The sequence below is a fragment of the Chiloscyllium plagiosum genome, chromosome 43, assembly GCF_004010195.1.
Source record: "Chiloscyllium plagiosum isolate BGI_BamShark_2017 chromosome 43, ASM401019v2, whole genome shotgun sequence".
In the NCBI taxonomy this organism is placed as follows: domain Eukaryota; kingdom Metazoa; phylum Chordata; class Chondrichthyes; order Orectolobiformes; family Hemiscylliidae; genus Chiloscyllium; species Chiloscyllium plagiosum.
This window is the reverse complement of record NC_057752.1, coordinates 14,121,832-14,133,006: the sequence shown is the minus strand read 5'-3', so window position 1 is coordinate 14,133,006 and position 11,175 is coordinate 14,121,832. Positions and strand designations below refer to the sequence as shown.

The 11,175-nt window shown below is 45.8% G+C and overlaps 1 protein-coding gene and 1 long non-coding RNA gene across 2 annotated transcripts in view; one reads left to right on the top strand and one right to left on the bottom strand.

Annotated features, from left to right (window-relative positions):
* Positions 1 to 4,662, bottom strand: part of LOC122543399 (nuclear receptor subfamily 4 group A member 1-like) — a 57,566-nt gene extending 52,904 nt beyond the window's left edge. The window contains exon 1 of the mRNA XM_043682099.1: positions 4,398 to 4,662. The gene's annotated coding sequence lies outside the window, so the exon portion shown is untranslated. The remainder of the gene's footprint in view (positions 1 to 4,397) is intronic.
* LOC122543400 overlaps positions 1,216 to 11,175 on the top strand; it is a 23,929-nt gene continuing 13,969 nt past the window's right edge. The window contains exon 1 of the long non-coding RNA XR_006310013.1: positions 1,216 to 1,433. This is a non-coding gene — a long non-coding RNA (uncharacterized LOC122543400). The remainder of the gene's footprint in view (positions 1,434 to 11,175) is intronic.

Below are 11,175 nucleotides of genomic sequence, written 5' to 3'. Positions count from 1 at the left end.
AAAAACAAGCTTCCACCACCACCCTCTGTCTTCTACCTTTGAGCCAGTTCTGTATCCAAATGGCTAGTTCTCCCTGTACTCCATGAGATCTAACCTTGCTAATCAGTCTCCCATGGGGAACCCTGTCAAACACCTTAGTGAAGTCCATATGGATCACATCTACCACTCTGCCCTCATCAATCCTCTTTGTTACTTCTTCAAAAAACTCAATCAAGTTTGTGAGACATGATTTCCCATGCACAAAGCCATGTTGACCATCCCTAATCAGTCCTTGTCTTTCCAAATACATGTACATCCTGTCCCTCAGGATTCCCTCCAACAACTTGCCCACCAGCGACGTCAGACTCACCGGTCTATAGTTCCCTGGCTTGTCCTTACTACCCTTCAGACCGATGAAGAGCTCTCTCACTTTCAAATTCAAACCTAACTGTGATAGTTCCCGCCACCCAAATCATTTTGACTGACCAGCTTTTCAGCTCTTTCCCCTCTTTCAGACCTCTTTCTATTTTAAGATAAAAAGTTGATCAAATTGAACAAAATTAGAATTGACAATCTCTTAGGCACACTATAACAAAACCCAAAGGGAAACTTACCAATTTGAATCAAAATATCCTTTTGAGGGAGATAACTGAGCCCAACCCCTGCAGTGCCCACTGGTCACAAATCCCCTCCTTGCATTGAACAGGAGCTGAATTGGGATTTGGACCTCCTTCCAAACAGCATGAAGCCTCTGTGACAATATCACTACTGCCCTTGAAAATTTTCTGAGGCATTTTGTGGCAAGGTTAGAGATAAAAACACAGAAGTAAACCATAGTTTTTGAGGTGGTGCACCATTTTGGGTCGAGGTGAAGCATCCCCGATATGCACTCCCATTATGTGTTTTCTTGATTTCTTGCTTTCTTTTCTTTCAAATCGAGCCCGAAGCGGCAGAGGAGGTGATTTTTAAAAAAAAACTCTCGAAGCTGCTGTCGGGCATTGGAGGGGCAAGGGACAGCCGTCGTCCAGCAAAAGCTGCCAGCGGGAACAAGAGGATGCGCGAGATCAAACCTCGAACGGAAGCCCCCACCCCCTCCCTTACAGTGGCCGCTTCCATTTAGCAATTGGCGGTTCCTGTTTGGGACGCGGCACGGATTGTGGGGGGGGGGGGGGGGGAAGCAAGGTGAGGCCGCCCGCAGCTCACCACGGTTCTCTTGGGGGGGGGGGGGGGGGTGTCTGGCGGGAGCGGGCCATCTCGGGGTTTTCCTTTCAGGCTTGAAAAGATCGGACGCGCCAGTTGTTTGACGGCGGCAACTTGCAGCAATTCCAACCCACTTGCCAGCCTTCGTGGACAGTCTGCACAACTTAATAATGTTGAATTACAACTATTTTTAGCATAGGAGCTTCTTGTGGCGCAGTGGTGGATTCTCAAATCCCACCTGTTCTGGAGATATAGTAAGTCTCTTGCATTTTTCTTCCTAACCTGATGAGTTTTGCAGTAAATCCTACCGCAAGTACACTCTGTAGGAGGCGCCTCTTATTTTTAAATGACTCGATCACGTCAGGAAAACTCATCAGAATAAATGTCACTTTTGCATGTAGGCATGATCAAAGTGGCAATGGATATCAAATTATTCACTTAAAAGACACTTGCTAATCTGCATTAGATTTACACTTGTTTCATCTGGCATTCTGCGTACCGCATACCCCGGATTTTATTTTTTCCCATTTAAGCAATTTTTCTAATCAACTTGTTCGGAAATGTTATTACAAATATTCACTTTCGCACTTATTTGGCTTATGGATACTTGTATTTTGTATAAAAGGCGAGATAAGGAGAAATGTCCTTTTTTTTACTTGTAAGTATTTATACCAGTCGGAGTAACAAACTTCCCCCACAGTCACATCCGCTAACCTAAATAAAATATTTGTTTACCTACTGTCTCAACTAATACAGAATGTATGAACTGATTTAATGCAATGTTGCAATTACAATTAGAGTCATAGAGATGTAGAGCAAGGAAACAGACCCTTCGGTCCATGCCGACCAGATATCCCAACCCAACCTAGTCCCACCTTCCAGCACCCAGCCCATATCCCTCCAAATCTTTCCTATTCATATACCCATCCTGATACCTTTTAAATCTTGTAATTGTACCAGTCTTCACCACTTCCTCTGACAGCCCATTAAACACACGCACCACCCTCTGTGTGAAAAAGTTGCCCCTTTAGGTCTCTTTCATAACTTTCCCCTCTCACCCTAAACCTATGCCCTCTAGTTCTGGACTCCCCCATCCCAGGGGGAAAAAACCTTGTCTATTTACCGTATCTATGCCCCTCATGATTTTATAAACCTCTATAAGGTCACCCCTCAGCCTCTGACGCTCCAGGGAAAACAGCCCCAGCCTGTTCAGCCTCTCCCTATAGCTCAAATCCTCCAACCCTGGCAACAACCTTGTAAATCTTTTCTGAATCCTTTCAAGTTTCACAACATCCTTCCGATAGGAAAGAGATCAGAATTGCACGCAATATTCCAACAGTAGCCTAGCCAATGTCCTGTACAGCCACAACATGACCTCCCAACTCCTGTACTCAATACTCTGACCAATAAAGGAAAGCATGCCAAACGCCTTCTTCACTATCCTATCTACCTGTGACTGTACTTTCAAGGAGCTATGAACCTGCACTCCAAGGTCCCTTTGTTCAGCAACACTCCCCAGGACCTTACCATTAAGTGTATAAGTCCTGCTAAGATTTGCTTTCCCAAAATGCAGCATCTTGCATTTATCTAAATTCAACTCCATCTGCCACTCCTCAGCCCATTGGCCCATCTGATCAAGATCCTGTTGTAATCTGAGGTAACCTTCTTCGCTGCCCACTACACCTCCAATTTTGGTGTCATCTGTAAACTTAACTAACTATACCTCTTATGCTCACATAGAGTCATAGAAATGTACAGCACGGAAACAGACCCTTCGTCCAACCCGTCCATGCCGACCAGATATCCCAACCCAATCTAGTCCCACCTGCCAGCACCCAGCCCATATCCCTCCAAACCCTTCCTATTCATATACCCATTCCATCTAAATCATTTATTTAAATTACGAAAAGTTGTAGACCCAGCACCGATCCTTGTGGCACTCCACCGGAATTATTTCACTGTTTCCTCTTATTTCCACACCGGAATTGGAAATATAGTTCAAGGTGAGCAAAATGTTCAAAATTAATGCTGTGATACTGGACAGAGCAAATGAATCCCTCGTCGAGATTTTTCCGCGAAATGACCTGTTCTGGGATCTTATTATACACCTCTCCAGCAAATGGGACTTAAACCCAGGTCTCCTAGCTCAGAGATAGACTCACTACCACTGCTTCACAACAAATCCCTGGTCGGTACTGAGTTAGTGGAAGTCAGGCGGGCAGAATTAGTCCCATCCCTGAGGGAAGGAGGAAGACCAGTCAGGGTTGTCACTCCTGTGGTATTCTTGGGTGTTTGGATCCCGAGGGAGGACTGTCTGATGCTGTTAAACGGCCCTTATGCTTACACAGCCAGCTGCACTCATCCGCCTGAGCTCACACCCGAGGAACTGCTAATGTAGTGTGAGCTATCTCAGCAGAAACAGCCAGGAAGAAACATTGCTCTTTAAAAAAAGAGACGGAGTCATAAAATAAAAGCACTGTTGAACCTCTGGCACATCTACTGGCCAGTCCCACAGCTATTCTGGAAACCACTTTACCAAAGATTCAAAGTTATGATTTCTGCAGTTTAGATTTGTGGGCTTAATCTTGCTTTTCTAACAATGCCACAAGTTTTAAATGCATCAACAGTGAAGTTGTTCCCTACCCGGTTAAAGCCTGGGGAGTCGGCACCGGGATAAACCAGCCTTGCCCCAGCAATTGAATGCAACTACTATAGAGTGTGACAGTTTGCGTTACTCCTGCAGCAACGAGCCCCGAGTAACAGTCGGCGTTACTGTCCTCGTTGACCCGATTTCTTGCACTGTAATTCCACTTAACGCTGTCCTGCAAACCCTTTCTCTCCCCAGCACAGTTTGCACGACCTTCACAGATGTTACAGTTGGCCGGTTAGCCTCACCATTACTTCTAAAGCAACAGCTGAATTCCAGCTTCCTGCAATTGAACCGTATTCTGTACACAAGCGCAGGCAGCTACAAAACCTCAGCAAGTTCCTCCTAAGTGCCACACACAGAACTTTGAAATGCTGTCTTCATACATGTTTAACTTGCAATATTTTGAGGATTACGTTTGCAAAAAAAAAGTACGTCCAGAGCAAAACAGAGTAAATCAAAATAAATCATTGTCTTGGAGTGTAAAAAAAAACTGATTTATGTTCCCGCCATGTAATTCATAACACGTTTTTCCTAAAGAAAGCAATAAGCTATTACTTGCAATACATACCTGATGGTTAAAAACGTGTGGTATATCTTTTGCTTTGTTAAAAAAAAGTCCAGATCAAAAACGATGCATAGAAATAGATTTGGAAAACAAAGAGGGAAAAAAACAAACTCCCAGCTGATGATTTCGCTTGCCCAGCCAAAGAAGCAGGTTGGAAGCACCTGCCTGAGTTGCTGAAGACCCTAAGTCCCTTTCTGCAGCCTCCCTCCCCGGCTTCTGGGAATTACTCTTGTCAATTGCACTGTAATGAACTATCCATTCGGTCCGGGAAGTAGAGGGGAGGGAGGGAGGAAAGTTTGTAGGTCGGGGTGGGGGGCGCTCCTATTGGTCTGCCTCCCGGCCTGTAGGTGGCACCCCGTCTGGGAACCGGGCCAATGGCTGGGCGACGGAATGCTGGCTGACGCGCACGGAGCCTCCGGTGACGCGGAGGACGATCCAAAAATAGCCTCAGGTGAGCCCCACTGATTTCCGCGCGATAAAAGGATATCCAACTTGCTGAGTACCTCTCCAGCATGCCAGCAGATTGAAGCAGGATGAGGGTAGACCACCCTGGTTTGCATATCTTCCCTTTGCTGTGATTGTGATCAGATTTATTTTTGTTACATGTACCGAGATACAGTGGAACAGTAAGGAATGCAAAGATGGAATCCCTACAGTGTGGAAGCAGGCATTCGACTGATCGAATCCACATCAACTCTCCGAAGAGCATCCCACCCCCTGTAACCCACATTTCCCATCATTAACCCACCTATCCCTGGACACTACGGGCAATTTAGCACAGCTCATTCACCTGACCTGCACATCTTTGGACTGTGGGAGGAAACTGGAGCACCTGGAGGAAACCCACGCAGACATGGGGAGAATATGCAAACTCCACACAAGTCACCCAAGGGTGGAATCAATCCAGAGTCCCTGGCGCTGTAAGACAGTAGTGCTAACCACAGTGCTGCCCTAAGCCACCATGACTCCCAATGATCTCTTTCCTTTATTCATTCAGGGAATGTTGAACATCACCAGTCCTGGGCCTGTCCCTAACATTTTGGAAAGGCAAATCAGGGTAGCACTTATACATGTAATGGTAAGGTCCTGGGGAGTGTTGCTGAACAAAAAGACCTTGGAGTGCAGGTTCATAGTTTCTCGAAAGTGAAGTCACAGGTAGAAAGGATAATGAAGAAGGAGTTTGGTATGCTTTCTTTTATTCGTCAGAGCATTGAGTATAGGAGTTGGGAGGTTATGTTGTAGCTGTACAGGACATTAGTTAAGCTGCTTTTGGAATGTTGTGTGCAATTCTGGTCTCCTATAGGAAGGATGTTGTGAAACTTTAAAGAGGTCATAATAAGCTGGGGCTGTTTTCCCTGGAGTGTCAGAGGCTGAGGGGTGACCTTATAGAGGTTTATAAAATCATGAGGGGATATAGATAGGGTAAATAGACAAGGTTTTTTTCCCTAAGGAGGGAGAGTCCAGAACTTGAGGACACAGGTTTAAGGTGAGAGGGGAAAGATTTAAAAGGGATCTAAGGGGCAACTTTTTTACACAAAGGGTGGTGCATGTATGGGATGTGCTACCAGAGGAAGTGGTAGAAGCTGGTACAATTACAACATTTAAAGGGCATCTGGATGGGTATATGAATAGGAAGGATTTAGAGGGATATGGGCCAAGTGGGACTAGATTAATTTAAATATCTGGTCGGCATGGACGAGTTGGACCGAAGGGTCTGTTTCCGTGTTGTACATCCTTTGACTCTACCCCTGGTGGTAAGGTGCTTTCTTGACACCCCCCCAGCCCCCCCCCACCATGGAGAGGTTTAAAGTGGGGGTTACTTCTGTTCAGAAAATGAAAATATATACCAAGCTAGAGACACAGCAGGTCTAACAGAATGAACATTTCAAGTTGATGACTGTTGTAAAATTCTTTTTATGGGATGTGGGCATCACTTGCTGGACCAGCGTTAATTGCCCGTCCCTAATTGCCCTTTGAGAAGGTAGTGATGAGCTGTCTTCTTGAACCGCTGCAGTCCATGTGTTGTAGGGTGACCCACAATGCCCTTAGGGAGGGGATTCCAGGTTTTTGACCCAGTGACACTGAAGGAACAGCGATATATTTCCAAAGCAGGATGATGAGTGGCTTGGAGGGAAACTTGCAGGGGGTGGTGTTCCATTGTCCTTCTAGATGGAAGTAGTCATGGGTTTGGAAGGTACAATCTAAGGATCTTTGGTGAATTCCTGCAGTGCATTTATAGATCGTACACACTGCTGTTACTGAGTGGTTGGTGAAGGAGGGAGTGGATGCTATTAGATGTGGTGCCAATCAAGTGGACTGCTTTGTCCTGGATGGTGTCAAGTTTCTTGGAGCTACATTCATTCAGGCAAAAGATTTTCAGGCAAGACAACATTTTCCTCACCAAAGGTGTTCTGCCCAAAGATGCTGCCAGACCCAGAGAACATTTCTGCTTTTATGTATCTAGAGCTATTGGCTTTACAGCTGACATGATAGGAAGATGTTGCATTTGTGTAGCATCATTCATGATTCAGCATCCTGAAAGGTCTAGAGTGTGTTACAGGTGCTGAGGTGCCTGTATTATGTAGGTATAATGGAGGAAACATGGAAGCTGATTTGTACACAGCAAGCTCCCACAGACAGCAACATAATCATGTAATCTGTTTTGCTTGATGATTGTTGAAAGATAAATATTGGCCAGGACATTATGGAAGAACACTCCTGTCTTATTTAAAATAGTGCTGTGGGATCTCTCAATTTCACCTGAGAGAACAGACAGAACCACACATTATTTAACTGAAGGACAGTTATGTCTGACAGCTGAGCATCTCCTCCATACTGTATTTATAGAGTCTACTGAATGGCTGCAGCACTGAAGGAGGGCATTCACCTGTTGTGGCTGTGCTGATTTCTGAAAAAGCGGTTCATCCCAAGCTACTCCCCTGCCATGCTGCATGCTTTTCCATTTCAGATAATGATCCAATTCCCGTTTGAAAGTCTCGATTGAACCTGTTTCCCTGCACTCTCAGGCAGCATATTCCAGATCCTAATCACTTGCAGCACGAAGAAGTTTTCTTCACGTCTGCGTTGTTTCTTTTGCCAATCACTGTGCCCTCTGCTTCCACCCAATGAGAATCATTTTTCCCTTTTTTTAAAAAATTCATGCACGGGATGAGGGGGCCACTGGCCAGACCAGCATTTATTGCCCATCCCTAATTGCCCAGAGGGGAATTAAGAGTCAAGCACATTGACTGTGTGTCTGGAATCACATGTAGGCCAGACAAGGTAAGGATGGCAGTTTCTTTCCCTAAAGGACATTAGTGAACCACATGGGGTTTTCTGACAATCCACAATAAATTCCTGGTCATCATTAGGTTCTTAATTCCCCATTTTTATTGAGTTCAAATTCCACCATCTGCCATGGCTTGATTCGAACCTAGGTGTTTCGAACATTAGCTCAGTGTCTGGATTAACAGTCCAGCAATAATACCACTAGGCCATCACCTCCCCAATCTACCCATTCTGTCCAGACCCCTCATGAAATTGACCCTCTCGACCAGATTTCCACTCAGCCTTCTCTTCTCCAAGGAGAACTGTCCCAATGTCTCCAATCCATGTGCATAATTGAAGGTTAACAATCCTGAGACCATTCTCATGGTTCTTTTCTGACCCCTTTCTAACACCTTCACACCTTTCCTAAAGTGTGGTGCCTAGAATTGGACACAATCCAGTTGAGGCTAAACCAGTGTTGATTCCAGCTTTAACATAACTGCCTTGCTGTTGTACTCTCTGTGTCTGTTGCCAGGAGGTGACAAGCTTTACTAACCATGCTCTCAATTTGTGCATGTACACACCCAGGTCCGTCTGTCACACGCCCCCTTTCGAACTGTTCCCTTTCTTTCGTCTTTCTGCCTTGTTCCGACTAAAATGTAGAACCTTGCACCTCTCATCATTAAATTTAACCTCCCACTCATCCAACCATTTCACCAAGATCCGTGGAACTCATTGCTGCAGAGGGCTGTGGAGGCCAAGTCAATGAGTGTCTTTAAGACAGAGATAGGTAAGTTCTTGATTGGTAAGGAGATCACGAGTTACAGGGAGAAGGCATAGGAGAAACGTATCAGCTATAATGGAATGATGGAGCAGACTTGATGGGCAGAATGACCTAATTCTGATGGTCTAATGTCCTTTTGCAGGTCTGCACTATCCTCCTCACAATTCATAATGAGTCACATTTTGTGTGATCTGTCCTGTACACCAGGGTCACCTTCATCGATATTTATCAGTAATGAACTGTTGACCTAGGCTTGACCCTCAGATTTTGAGAGGACAGCTCGAACATGTGTTTGTTTTGTTCATATCTGAGGTTGGTACCAATTGTGCCGCTGTGGATACCCATGGGCTGAGGTGATGAGGAGGGGAGGTTTGTAATCCCTGTTCGACACTGCAGCATTAGCTTCCACAGCATTGTTTTTTCCAATTACAGTTCATAGATTATAATAATCCACTTTACAATCCCTTTCACTAATAGGTCCGAATCTTACCAGAAATTGGCTAAGTGACAGTTCTGTAAGATTTCATAGAGGGGTTCTCGCTATGGAGTCTTGCGAGTTTTCTCAATCAGCACAAGCTTTCCTCATTAATGCCGAAATGCTATCCCTCTTGTCTGATGCTTGTCGAAATGCTCCCACTCATTGTAGGTGGAGCTCCTTGCCACTGCTTTCCTGGTGCAGGTACCATCCTAAAAAGCCCAATGTGCCTTCTTTACTGTGCCAACTTAAGTGCCCACAATCTTCGTTCTGATATGTCACATCCACTAACTCTCTCTGTTCCTGTACCCACCTCCCACCAAGGCTCACGCTCTGACCCTCTCACTATCGCCTACAACTTGCTCACTTGCTCTCACCCACCCTAACCCCTGGAAGCACTAACCTTCCATGCTGTCAGTGCTGCCCACTCACCCACTTACTCAGGACACATCCTCACCTGCACCAACAGTAACTGCTGTGGCATTGACTATCATCTCACCCAAACCTTACCCTTCCGTCATTCAAGGGATGAAAAAAACAGCCCGTGAAAGGACCAAAAGAGCTGGGTAGGTGGTTGGGTGGACAATATGCAGCTTGCCACCCCACAGTCAACAGTATGGTGCTACAAGATGTGCCCTCCTCCTCAGTGGAAAAGACCACCAGTCCCTCAGCAGGTGCATTGGCAAGAGTGCCTCCTGCACCCCCACCAGCTTAGATACTGACACCTCAGCGGGTATATTTGTCATGTTAAGTTCAGGGGGTTCCTGCTGTGAGCCTTCACAGCCCAGTCTCCACAGCTGGCCAAGGAAGAAATGCCCACCAGGTTGTTGGCACTTAGAGGACTACTTGAGACCAGGCAGGAAAGTTCCCCATGATATCAGCTATCAGGGACTTCATAGAAACACAGGAGGAGCAAGCGGCTTTGAGAGAGGACTCCATCACCTTATCTACCCATGCTGCCTGGCAATCGGCTGGGGACCTCCGGGTGCAGTGCGGTGAGGCTGGCATATGTCAGATGCTAGCGTCCATAGACACGTGCAATTGCTACCCATGTAGCCCACCCAAGACGTTGGTGCCGGTGGTCCAAGATGGAGGCGAGGAGGAGCATGCAGCGAGCTGGAGTCACCAAATACCCTGCTCTAACTTTCATGTCTGGAATTCTCGGTGTCTAGGATCTATCCGGTGGATGGGACTTTGGGAGCCTGCGTATTGAGGTGAGATCAAGTAACAATGAGCGATAATTCCTGTTCATAGGCCTCTCACTAGCAAGAATCTCATCTCAATATCCAGGACTTGATTGGAAAATGTGTTTTGGTCTCAATGTCAAGGAGGACTTCATTCAACATCCCACCTGATTTCCCCAAATTTCTCACAGTAGTCCACGTCATTCAGGGAGTGGGAAGATTCTGTCCATAGTCTTGCATATTTGTTGCAAAATGACTGTTCTAGGAGGTGGACACTTGCCTGTTCTATCAACAAACTCACTCATGTATCCAGTGCTGACTCAAGTTTGGATGACTTAGAGAGATGCCATACAAGCAAGCATAAGTAGGTAGCCAACTGACTAATGGAAAGCCTATCAAATATTGTACATAATTTACAACAAGGTTAATGTGGGTAGCACCCGGCTGGAAATGGGTAAGATGGGGCGAATTGTCCACTTTTGAGCGCAAATAGAATTTCCTGGCGTCTGCAACAACGGAAACAGACCATTTGGCCCATCTGTACCATGTCCGCACTCCTTCCACCCTACTCTTTTAAATACAATGTAGCCAGCCCCTGCTGACTCACTGTAGCAAAAACAATTCATGGAAGATTACACAAGGCAAAACAGAAACTTACAAAATTAATTACAAAATGGCTGGGTGATCCTCCTTTTGCTGTATTTGATCAAACCTCAGTCACATCTCCTTCTCTTTCTTTCGCCCTCTTTATTTCCTTGACAGCATATATTTCATCAGTCCCTGGGCAAAAAAAAAGTTTTCCTGAATTTTCCCTTGGAATGATCAGGACGAACCTTACCAATCTGCCGGCTGTAGATGCATCTGTCTGTGACAGTATCGGTAAGAGTGACCACCACACAGTCCTTGTGGAGACAAAGTCTCACCTTCACATTGAGAATACCCTCCATCGTGTTGTGTGGCACTATCACCGTGCTGAATAGGACAAACTTCAAACAGATCTAGCAACTCAGGACTGGGCATCCATGAGGCACTGTGGGCCATCAACAGCAGGAGAACTGTACTCCAGCACAA